The sequence below is a fragment of the Hakea prostrata genome, chromosome 8 (assembly GCF_041222555.1).
Source record: "Hakea prostrata isolate BN-2017 chromosome 8, UWA_Hpros_2, whole genome shotgun sequence".
Classification (NCBI taxonomy): domain Eukaryota; kingdom Viridiplantae; phylum Streptophyta; class Magnoliopsida; order Proteales; family Proteaceae; genus Hakea; species Hakea prostrata.
Window position 1 is genome coordinate 43,737,718 of NC_142607.1, and position 11,430 is coordinate 43,749,147.

Below are 11,430 nucleotides of genomic sequence, written 5' to 3' on the forward strand. Positions count from 1 at the left end.
GGTGGTCCACTCGGATCAATCCTTGTTTCTGATTAAAGGATGGAGGAATGGGAACCTTTTTTTATTTTTTTCATTAATGCCCCACCTAATTATATTGATCGAACACTATTTTGGTCGAACCTGGCTTGTCTTTTGAAACAAATTTCGGATCCGTTTGTGATTTTGGGAGGATTTCAATGAATTATTGGATGCCAATGACAAACTTGGGGGGTGTTTAGAATGTCGGGTGCGGTGTGTGGGTTGAAGGAGATCACAAATGAGGAAAATCTTTCAGAAATCTCCACGCCAGGTTGTTCTTTCACTTGGATAAATAAACAAAAAACCCCTAACCTTGTCAAGGAGAAATTAGATAGAGTCTTCTCCTCTCCTAGCTGGATTAGTTGGTTTCCAAATCAAAGAGTTGAAAAATTACCGACTATGGGGTCCGACCATAACCCTTTGATCCTTAATCCGTTGGGTAACACCGTGTTTAATCGGAAGTTGTTTCACTTTCAAAATGCGTGGTTTCTCATCCTAGATTCTCTTTGGATTTACAATCAGCTTGGGAAAAAACTTGAACTTGGCCAACTTGTCCCGTTTTTTAAAAAATTGGAATTCCTCGGTATTCGGGCTTGTGGATAATATTTTCCATAGAGTCTCTTGAAATTGATGTGTTGGAATAAAGTGGAGACCCTGATCGAAACCCCATTCAGGAAGAAAAAGAAGAAAAAAAAAAAACAAATGATGGCTTGGGCTATTGAAGCTGAAGAAATGTTTTGGTTTCAGAAATATCGAGGTATGTACATTTCGGATAGGGATAGAAATACTACATTCTATCATCTTGCTAGTAAAATCAATCTTCACAAAAGAGGAATTTCGGTGATTGAAGCTGATGGGCGACTTGTTTAAAACCCGATTGAGATTGTCGAGGTGTTTGTAGGATACATGGAAAAACTTTATCAGCCGCATGGAACCCTTGACCCTGAATTTATTGAATGCTTGGTTTCCGCCCATCGACCTTGCTGGAGGAGGTCTATCTGATGCATCGGACATGACAGAAATCAAGAATGCAATGTTCTCACTTGGACCACACAAAGCACCTGGGATGGATGAGTTCAATGGGTTTTTCTACCAAAAATCGTGGGATCTATTATGTGATGATGTTTTTAGGTTCATTATCGGTTTCTTCGTGGATGGTGTCCTCCCCCATGGGGTTAATCACACTTTGTTTCTTTTCATCCCTAAGAAGAATGAGGCAAAACTGGTTTCTGATGTTAGACCTATCAGCCTGTGTAATGTGTCGTATAAAATCATTGCTAAAACCTTGGCCAAGAGGCGAAAAGCTTTTCTTCCTAGTTTTATCTCCCCTAATCAGGGAGCTTTTGTGTCCAACAAACAAATCACGGATAACATTATGGTGGCTCATGAAATCTTTCATTATATGCAAGACACACAATAAGAAAGGTTTTATAGCCTTAAAGCTGGATATGTCTAAAGCATATGATAGGGCGGACAGGACCATCTTGATTAAACTTTTCCAGTTCCTAGGATTTGATAATAAGTGGTGCTTGCTCATTAATGCGTTAATTTCATCCCCATTACATAGGGACTTGAATCATAACTTTAGAAATGACGGAAGTTCACTTGATTTTGGATCTAGATTTAGCTTACCTTAGGTGAATCACATAAGTCTGCATTTTGAATGCATCCGATCGACTGTAAACTTCAATACTTCTGCATTGTCAATTACAGATGCATGCTGTACCTCTTACCTTATTTTTTTGTTGGAGCCTTGGCGTGAAACGTGATCCATCACTCATTACTCTGTTAGGTTGCTTCAGTAATCGCTTCATTAGTTAAGAGATGGTCGCATTTACCTACTTATGGTTGTGTTTACAATCCGGTCTCAATAGCTTTGTTTTGAGACATCATGCCAGAGATACTGTATTTTTTCTATCTCTTTGACAAAATGCAACTAATAGTAGTGTTGAAGAGCAAATGTATTTTTCATTGCCTGAATCCAAACAGCCATGAAAGCGTGCAAGGTATTTAATTAGTCCAGTCTAAGTCCAACTGATATGAGAACCAAAATAATTTTGCTCAACTACCTGCCATTACCTCCTTCACCTAGACTGAAATTTGGATCCAACGCTTTCTTACTTTTTCTCTACAATTCTCTATATAAGCATACGAACTTAGACATGGAAACCATAAAAGGCGTTCATTTCATTTCAGTTCAGCTCAAAAGACTTCAGGAGGGTTTAGTACGTAGCCATGGCCATTTCTGGAGTTGGGAAGCTTGTGTGCCTTGTTCTGGCGTTCATGGTGGTGGTTGCACCCTATGCTGAAGCTACCATCACATGCTCTGAGGTGGAGACCAAGCTTTCAGGCTGCCTCAGCTACATGCGTAATGGTGGTTCCGTCTCTTCCACTTGCTGCAATGGTGCGAGGGCCCTTAACTCTGAAGCTAAAACCACCGCCGATCGTCAGAAAACTTGTCAGTGCTTGAAGACCCTATACAGTTCTATCTCTGGTATCAATCTCAATTACGCTTCTAAACTCCCTAGTGCTTGTGGTATCAGCAACTTCCATTACAAGATCAGCACCTCCACTGACTGTTCCAAGTAAGCTCTTTGAATTTTTCTTCTTGGATTTTAAGTTATCTCTACTGTGAAACATCCATTAACTTAGAGTGGAAGAAATGGATAACTAAATAAGGGTTCTTGTTATCGTTGCAGGGTGCAGTGAAACTGAGATGCGACGAGAGCTTGGACTCAGACATGATTCAGTAGACGCCCAACGTGGAAATTTTCATTTTGAGTGTAATTTGTCTGTGGTACTCAGTTGTCATGTTTTTCTGTTTTTTCTGTTTCTCTAACAAGCCCTGTGGTCTCACCATCTATGGTGGACTACGGATTGAATAAAATGAGATTGTATGAACCAGTAATAATAATACTTTAATAGTGTGTGTTTGAGAATTCTTCTGATATGAAGATGAATTAATTAAGTTGAGATTTTACCGATAAATCAGAAGGGCAAAATTAGGAGCTTTTGACCTTGAGTTACTTTCAGGTTAAGCCAAGGTTAAGGCCTTAAATAGAGGCTGGCCCAACCCAATCAAAACTGGTATGAATCAACCGAAGGCCACTCAGGCGTTAGGCATCACATTAACACCCAAACATTGTTGGACATGGATTTACTGTCATGCCCATCTGTTTATTATCTGAAAATGGAAATTGTCATTGTTTTAGTGTTGATAAAAATCTAATCTCTTAATTGATGTAAGGAAAAATTAATTTTGTCTTGTTGAAAAGAAATCTAATCAATATGTTATTGAATGCTTTATTGAATTATACATATCCTAATATCCAATAGTTAAGCCCCTCAAGTGTTATAGCCCAAACCGCACCGGCCCGTTGTAGCTCGAACCGGCCCGAACCGAACCTTAATGGGCCGTAATTGGGCTGAGGGTTGTGGAGCCCGCACCAACCCGAAACCAAACTGCAACCCATTATAACCCGTTTTGTAATTTTACATTAAATAGTATTTGAATCATTATATTACCATGAGGTAGTTGGTAACTTGGTATAGACAATTAAAAAAAATTCAGCATGAATTCAAAGATCAAATAGTCATTTTACTATACTTAATATCTAGGTTCTTGATTTCTATAGAATGGGTGGTTTTTTTTAATGGAAATTGACCAATAGCAACTTTGCTTTCCATATAATTTTCGCTTTTGTTGTAGAATGCTCAATTGTTTCTTCTTGTTCTTTTTCTTACACACAATAAACCGTTAGTCAACCCGAATCTAAACCGTTAACCCAAACCGCACCAAACCGCAATCAGCCCGAAACCGTTATTTTGCTAATGGGCCGTGTTTGGGCTAGGTGTTTTTCAGCCCGAAACCGCCCCAAACTGCACTGTTGACATCCCTAAAAATGATCTTGAATAAATAACAACCTTCTCCTTGCATGGAGACTAGAACATTACACTAACATACAAAAAAGGAGTAAGAGAATAAATAGTTTTCAACGGATATCAAAGAGAATTTGTCCCATTTTGCCGATCTATCCAATATGACATTGCTATATAATACTACCCTTCCGCTTGTGATGCTTTATGGATCAATCTTGAACCACATTTCCCATTATTTTGGTGCATACCTCTGGCGTGGGCCTAAGCAAGCCCGACCTTGGCGGAGGAGGATAGGAAATACAGAGATTAGGTTGAGAAGGATATGCTAGGATTGGGTGAGGCCAGGCTAAGCCAAGGTCAAGGCCTTGACCTTGGCTTAGCCTTTTCTAGCAACACCATCGGGTAGGGTTCCTAATTCAAACCCCCTCATAGATATGTTATGTAAGCCTTGATTCTGTTAATGTTCAAGTGCACTAAAGCCAATTGGAGCAGACTCACTTCCTTAATTTTTGGGCATTCATATTCTTTACCTACACACGAAATGAAAAGAAAACCTAGATTTAACTAAAAAAATCTTACAAATGCTGACATCAATTCACAGTTAAGAAGTTTGATTGATGAGCATAAGAAAAGCAATTGATAATTTGGTCAGTTGACAATCCGGTTAACCGAAAATTTTTCATATATATACACGTCTATGTACACACACGCAAACGCACACAGAATTCCTCATTAAAAGTTAGTAGTTTGTGACATAAATCTAAAAATAGATTAGATGCCATCCTTGAGCCAAATTTTTGTGGAAAGGGATTGTTGGTGCAACCTAGAGGGGGGTGATAAGGTTGCAAAAAGTGAAATCGCCCAATTTTCCGGTTTCATTGCAAATTCAAGATAAATTGAATATTCAAATAAATTTAAACAATAACAAACAACCACAACACAAGAATTTATAGTGGTTCAACTTTACAAGTCTACATCCACTCATCTCTTGGTCACAAAAGATATTCCCACTAGTTATTCTCTTTCAATACAATGGGTAGAGATCAAACCCTTACAATCTATGTTCAATAGGGCAAGAACACCATTTATAATCTTTTTTCTAAATAAAGCAAGAGCATTCTTTACAATCTTTGTTTATCCTAGGGCAAGAGCACCCTCTTCAATCTTTGTTCACGGGCAAGAGTACCCAAACAATCTTTGTTCACAGACAGGAGTATCCAAAATCAATTCTAATCTACTTAGACTAAAATTGAACAAATACAAGAGAAAGATGTTACCTAACAAGAGGTGTGACACTTTACTTCTTGTGTGAGTGTGATGCAATGAGAGTATATGCTCAAATGAAAATGAATGCACCACCACGCCTTCAATCACCTCAAACTTGGCTTCTACAAGCTTGCTTAACACCTTGGTATGTTCTTCAAGGTAGAGTGAAGATGAGAGGCAAAACCCAATTGATTCCTTATAATTTGAGAGCTTGAGAGTACTTGGGGAGTAGTTGATCAATTGACAAGGTTCCAGGTCTCAAATGGGGTGAATTGGGCTTATATAGATGGCCTTTGAATGCCTTAACCCAATCCCCAACGAAGAGAAAACGAGCATATTTTAGTCCAGATTTCAGTCTAGACGGACGTCTGTCTGGAAAGTAGCCGTTTAAAAACTAGTTGTTGAGGCTTCAGTCAAAACCAGACGGACGGACGTCTGGCTGTCTATGACCAAACCAACGAAGGTCTAGATCAGATGGACGTCCGTCTAAAGCATAGACAACTCAGTTAGATGCAAACAGGGACTTGATTGGATGTTTTGTATTTCTTGCCAACCCTAAGCCTCATACATTTTCCTAACATGTCCTAGGTCAGTCTAATGACAATATATGTGTATACTTGAGTGCAATTACGTATGAATGTACATGAAGTGACTTAAGTCCTCATTTTCTAAGTCTTCTTGCTTGAGCTTGAGTTGATGATCATTGATGTTGTTGAGTCTTCTTGTACTCCATTTTTCATGCTCATCTTGACTTAGACTTCATGTCCATCTTGGCTTGATCTTGGCCTTAACTTTAGACATCCGGTGAGTTTGGTCCAATGAATTGGGTATGGTCCACTTTCTTTCATAATAACTGGACAGTCACAACTTGATATGGACATTAGTACTTTCGTGTTTGCTATCATCAAAACTAATGAAGGCTGATGTGGCAATGCTGACATGGCATTTCCCAACAAGGATAATGTTTAAGATATTAACCAATCAATGCTACCATGTTTTGGGGGTTTGCGGCTTTTCATTTTCTTGACCGGTCATCATGCATTTATGGTGCAAGATACACTTGGAAGGATATAAAATTCAAATCCCTAGTGTATGGCGCACTATCCAACGGACCATGAGGGCTTCCATTTAATACATTAAGGCAATAATTTCCAAATTAGTAAGATTTAAGTAGGTAGGAAGCCAAAGTTTCTTAAACATACTTTGTGTATCTCGATAGGGTGTATATGGTCTACCATTTTGAGCCTTTACAATAGATTTTCATAATATTTTTTTATATGATAAATGAATGTTGAATTAGGTTGCATAAATTATGGATTGGTTTTATTATTTGTTTAAAATTAATTGCATTTTATTCATTTTTTTCCCTTGGTACTAGGAAGCATTTCTACTAAATTAAAAATTGAAAGAACTTTACTCTTCGAAAGTTAAAGCAGGAAATTAAATGACAACAACTAGCATCATTAAATTTCTCACCAACAATTAGTAGGAGACAAGCTTGCCAAACAATGAAAGTGACAGTGGGGAAAATTTTCAAAACTGGTGTTATTCCAAAGCATAAACTGCCATCTCATTGATGATAAGAAGAGGAAAATCTTGCAAGGCAAAAGAAGCCCTCCTCTTTGCTACTGGTTTTGATAAATAAAGTGAACACCAAGAAATCAAGAATTAAAACATAAATAAAAAGAAAATACACAGAGATTTAATGTAGTGTGCTATGTCCACAAGCAAAGAAGAACTTTCCACTATTTAGAAGAAAAACAAAATGGAGATCTCACAACTAATCATCAGAATGGCATTACAAGAACTTTTACCCAAAACCCTAAAGTGAAAATCTCGGATCTCTCAAATGACCTCATAGGTCAATCGATCGAGTAAGGTACATAGGTGTGTATCAGCCCTCCACTTCCATCACAGATCCCAAAAAATTAGTCATTTGGGTCGCTCACAAAAATATGTTGATGTGGGTCCATCTTCAAATTTAGGTATAAGAATTCGGGTCACAACATTACAATAATCAACGATTAAATTGGCCTCTTCATTACAATGAGAAACGTATTATACTTGACATATAGAAATAAGACTCCAAAGTGCACAAGAGGCCCTTACTAGAAACGGGTTCACCAATATGATGTAGATTGCTTGAGATCTTTGAAACGAAAACAATCAAAACAAAACATAGCGTCCTGAAACTACCCCCGGATCTTGAAACGAAAACAATCAAAACTCAATAACATAGCAAGAATACCTGAAATTCTTTTATCCCCCCCCCCCGTCTCCATTTACCTCTTTCTCTCTATAGTTCTAGAATTTCTCTCTCTTAAATAAAAAACTAACTGGGGAGATATATCCCCTTCTCAAAGAAAATTATCAAAAAAGCCAAGAGGGGGAAAAAAGAATAAGGACGTAATTAAATAGCAAAATTAGACTCGAAATTTAAAAAGAAAAATCCCACTTTGATGGGAATTTCGAAGGCTGAATTGAGATGGATATTCAAAGCAAATTGGAGTATGACTAGAAAATGGTGAAAGAATCACATGAATGCTTATAATTGAAACTAGATGAATGAAAAAAATTTGCAGCTATGCATATATAGGGAGCTTTGAGTATAAAATTTAAACCATCACAAATTTTCCTTCTGTTTTCTTAAGGAGGGGGTGGGGTTAGTTCAGGAAAACGAGTGAATTATCATTATAAGAAATAGGGGTTCTGATTAGACTTTCTAACTTAATAGAACTCATGCATGAAAGGATTGAATTAGAACAAGATTTATTTGTTTCCATGGATCTTCACAATTTTTTTATTGTAGGTTTGTACATATGTTCTTTCTCTCTTCGGGCCATATTGAAGGTTAGATCTCTGATTATTCATAAGATTCGATACTTAGTGCGTGACAGATCCACCATATCAACTTGGTTTGATCCATGGTTGGAATCGGGTCCACTATATAGCCCGGGTTGTTGGTGTCTCGCGGTTGGCGGGGCCTCATTCTCGCTTCGGCTTGATAGGTGATCTGAAATGTGGATGGGGGTAAATGATCCGGTGATTCGTGACAGTGGCTTGAAATTTCTAAGACGCCCATATTTCGTCGTTTGGAGGGGGACAAGCCGGTGTGGACGCTGTTCTTCGGGTGATTTCACTATTAGTTCGGCTTATGTATGCTTCGTCAAGCAAGTGAAGAGTGGGTTGGTATAATGTGATTTGGTCTTCTAAAAATCCAAACGGTTCGCTTTGTTGCTTGGCTGCCTGCCTTGGCGCCTTCCTCCAAGGACCGATTAATCTCATGGGGTAAGAATATTGACCCAACTTGCTCATTATGCCAATCGGTGGAGAATCGCATGCTCATCTCTTCTTCTCCTGTCCTTTCTCTTTTGGTGTTTGGGCCGTCTCATGATCCTTCATGGGCTCAAGGATCCAGTCCTCTCTCATGGGCGGCCTTGCAATGGTGCATTGAGCATTTCAGGGGGATCCGATAGCTTGAATGATGTGAGACGATTCAGCTTTGTTACCATGATTTACTTTTGTGGCGGGAAGGAATAATCGTACCTTTGGGGGGCTCTCGGGGTGACCTTGACATCTTTTACTTAGTGGCTAAGATGACCCGATTCGGTTTCAAATTGCAAAGCTAGTGGTGAGGTTGCCCGAGACAATTCTTCTCTAGTTGGGGTATTTCGGTTTCTTTTGCTCGGGTTAAGGTTGTTCTATTATTGGTTACCGCCGCCATGGGGTTGGATCTCGATCACGGGCGGTTCTCTCCGGGGACATATTGGAGGGTATGGTGCTATGGCTCGAAATTGCGGGTGATGTTATTTTTGCTTGTTCGTGGTTGTGCTAATGTGGGTGTTTTCATCTTGAGATGCTTGCATTCGGTGTGGCTTGCAATTTGCGCAACAATACGGCTACAATAAGGTTTTGGTGCATTCGGACTCAGTGGCAATTGGACTTTCTTGGTACTACCCCATTGGGGGATACTACACATTGTTGAGGATATTCTTCACTTGAGATCCTTGTTTCAGGAGTATATTTTGGGGCATGGTGTTAGGGAGACTAATAGGTGTGCGGATTTTTTAGCCGGATTGGCAACGTCGGACCAAGAAATTTTGCTGGATCCTCTCTCTTTGCCTGGGCTCTCTCAATATGTTGTAGAAGGCGCGTGGGGGGTGTCTTTAGACCTAATCCTGTATTATTGTTTGTATTTTATTTATTTCTATTAATATAAAGTCTCCTTTTCTCCACAAAAAAAAAAAATAGTTCGCTTGGCTTGCAATTTTGTTAATTATAACAATAAATCAACCAAAAAGAATTTAATTAGGGGGAGTGCTTAAACTTCCAACTTTAGAGATAATCCAAGTAAGCAAATCAACAGACGCGTCGAAAAGCATTTAACTCCAAACCACCTCCCATACAAGAAAAGGAGGGCCACAACTAGTTAGTCCTATAAATAAACACATTGAGAAGAGTATGTCGTTTCATTGATCAAGTAAAACACTAACAGGAAAGAAAGAGAGTGAGTGTTAAGGAGCTTGACCTATTAGATCACTCACTCTCTTTCTTTCCTATTAGTGTTTTGCTTGATCGTGTTTATTTACAGGACTAATGTGGATTTGCATGATCTAGACATATTTATGATCATCTTTACCTTTAGCAACCTCCCTTCAGCTCAACTTGCAAACATAATAAAAACCTAATTGTTAGCCATAAGAGAATTACTAGACCATCATCAAATTCTCTTAGCTAAGAGTTTGAAGTCCATGGTAGGTCTAGAAAGGATCTAAAAACTCATAGAGTTATCTAGATGAAGAAAATATACTAGAAGCAATCAAAGAAGGGTTGTTCTTGCAGGGAAGGTGGACGCCACATTTGCCAAGAAGTGCAGCGCCATACCTTACGTTGTTGTTTAGATTGACTCTGTATGCACTCTTGAGACAGCGACAAGCTACCCAACGATCAGGAGTGGTTCTATCGCAGCGGAGTTGAGTGCCCTCACGGAGTTGTGACAAACCCAAGACACCTTGCCTCCTTTGAGTAGATAGGTGACGCAAGAAAGGCCATCACGAGACCACTTGCCCACATGTGAGGGCATCTACAGCATGTGGTGCTGCCAAAACCAAGTAGGGTAGAGCAAAGCTCACAACCTTTCGTGACAGTAGAATTTGCCATAGCTGCACACAGATGCTAGCTCTTTAACCCTCTCTCACTCTCTTTCTTTCCTACTAGTGTTTTACTTGATCAATGAAAGAACATATTCTTCTCAATGTGTTTTTTGTAGGAGTAATTAGGTTGGTGTGGGTCTCCTATTCTTGCACGGAAGACGGAAGGTAGTTTAGAATTAAATGTTTTTCGATGCATCTATTGTTTTCCATACTTGGATTACCTCTAAAACTGGAAGCTTAAAAACTCTCTTGATTAAATTTATTTAGCAGATTTGCCATTATAGTTAACAACATGACAAGTCAAGTGAACTATTTTGATCGAGAAGCTTAACTCACGTACACGTACATACAAACCTTCAATAAAAAGAATATAAATATTCATGGGAATAAATTCTTGCACTAGAACACATGAAGCATAAATAGGAGTGTGTAGAAATGACCACTAAATCTGCCACCTCCCAGTCATGCTTGAGCCTTTGTAATAGTTAAGTTTGTTTTGCCTTGTTTGTGGTGGGTTCAAAATTTACCAACAATTTCCTTCACAAACACTCAAGTAGCAAGAGCTTCTTGTGCACTTTAGAGTCTCATTTCTATTGATCAAGTTTAGTACATCTCCCAATGGGGAGGGGCTAATCTGATGATGAACTTCACTGAATGTATTTCATTATAGATTATTTATCAAAATCAGTACCGATCGAAGATGACTGTTTTTGTTTTGCAAACTTGATTGATGGATGCAAACGCTTTGCGCTACTTAGGTTGTTTACAAGTTACACCGAGACACACAGTCAGATACGAGTTTACTGCCATGCTTATGTGCATGCATTACTCAAGAATGGAAACTGTTTTAGTTTTCTTGAGGTGTAGTCTCTTAATTATTACAAAGCAAGGTTAATTATGTACCTAAGAAATCAAGTAAAAAAAGAAATGAGTTCACAATATGAGCAAATAAAGCTCATATATATTTATTTTCATGCAGTAATTACTCTAAGGAGAGACATCCAGATCAGATGCCATATATAGTATTATGCTGACAACGAAAAGCTTTCAACCCATAGTGGATTTGCATAACCTTAACAAAGTTATTAATACCCTTTGTTCAAGCAACCTCACT

The 11,430-nt window shown here is 38.6% G+C and overlaps 1 pseudogene; it reads left to right on the top strand.

Moving 5' to 3' along the window:
* The first annotated feature begins 2,253 nt into the window (after window positions 1–2,253).
* On the top strand, window positions 2,254–2,727 carry LOC149008042 (non-specific lipid-transfer protein pseudogene; annotated as a pseudogene).
* Window positions 2,728–11,430: the final 8,703 nt, after the last annotated feature.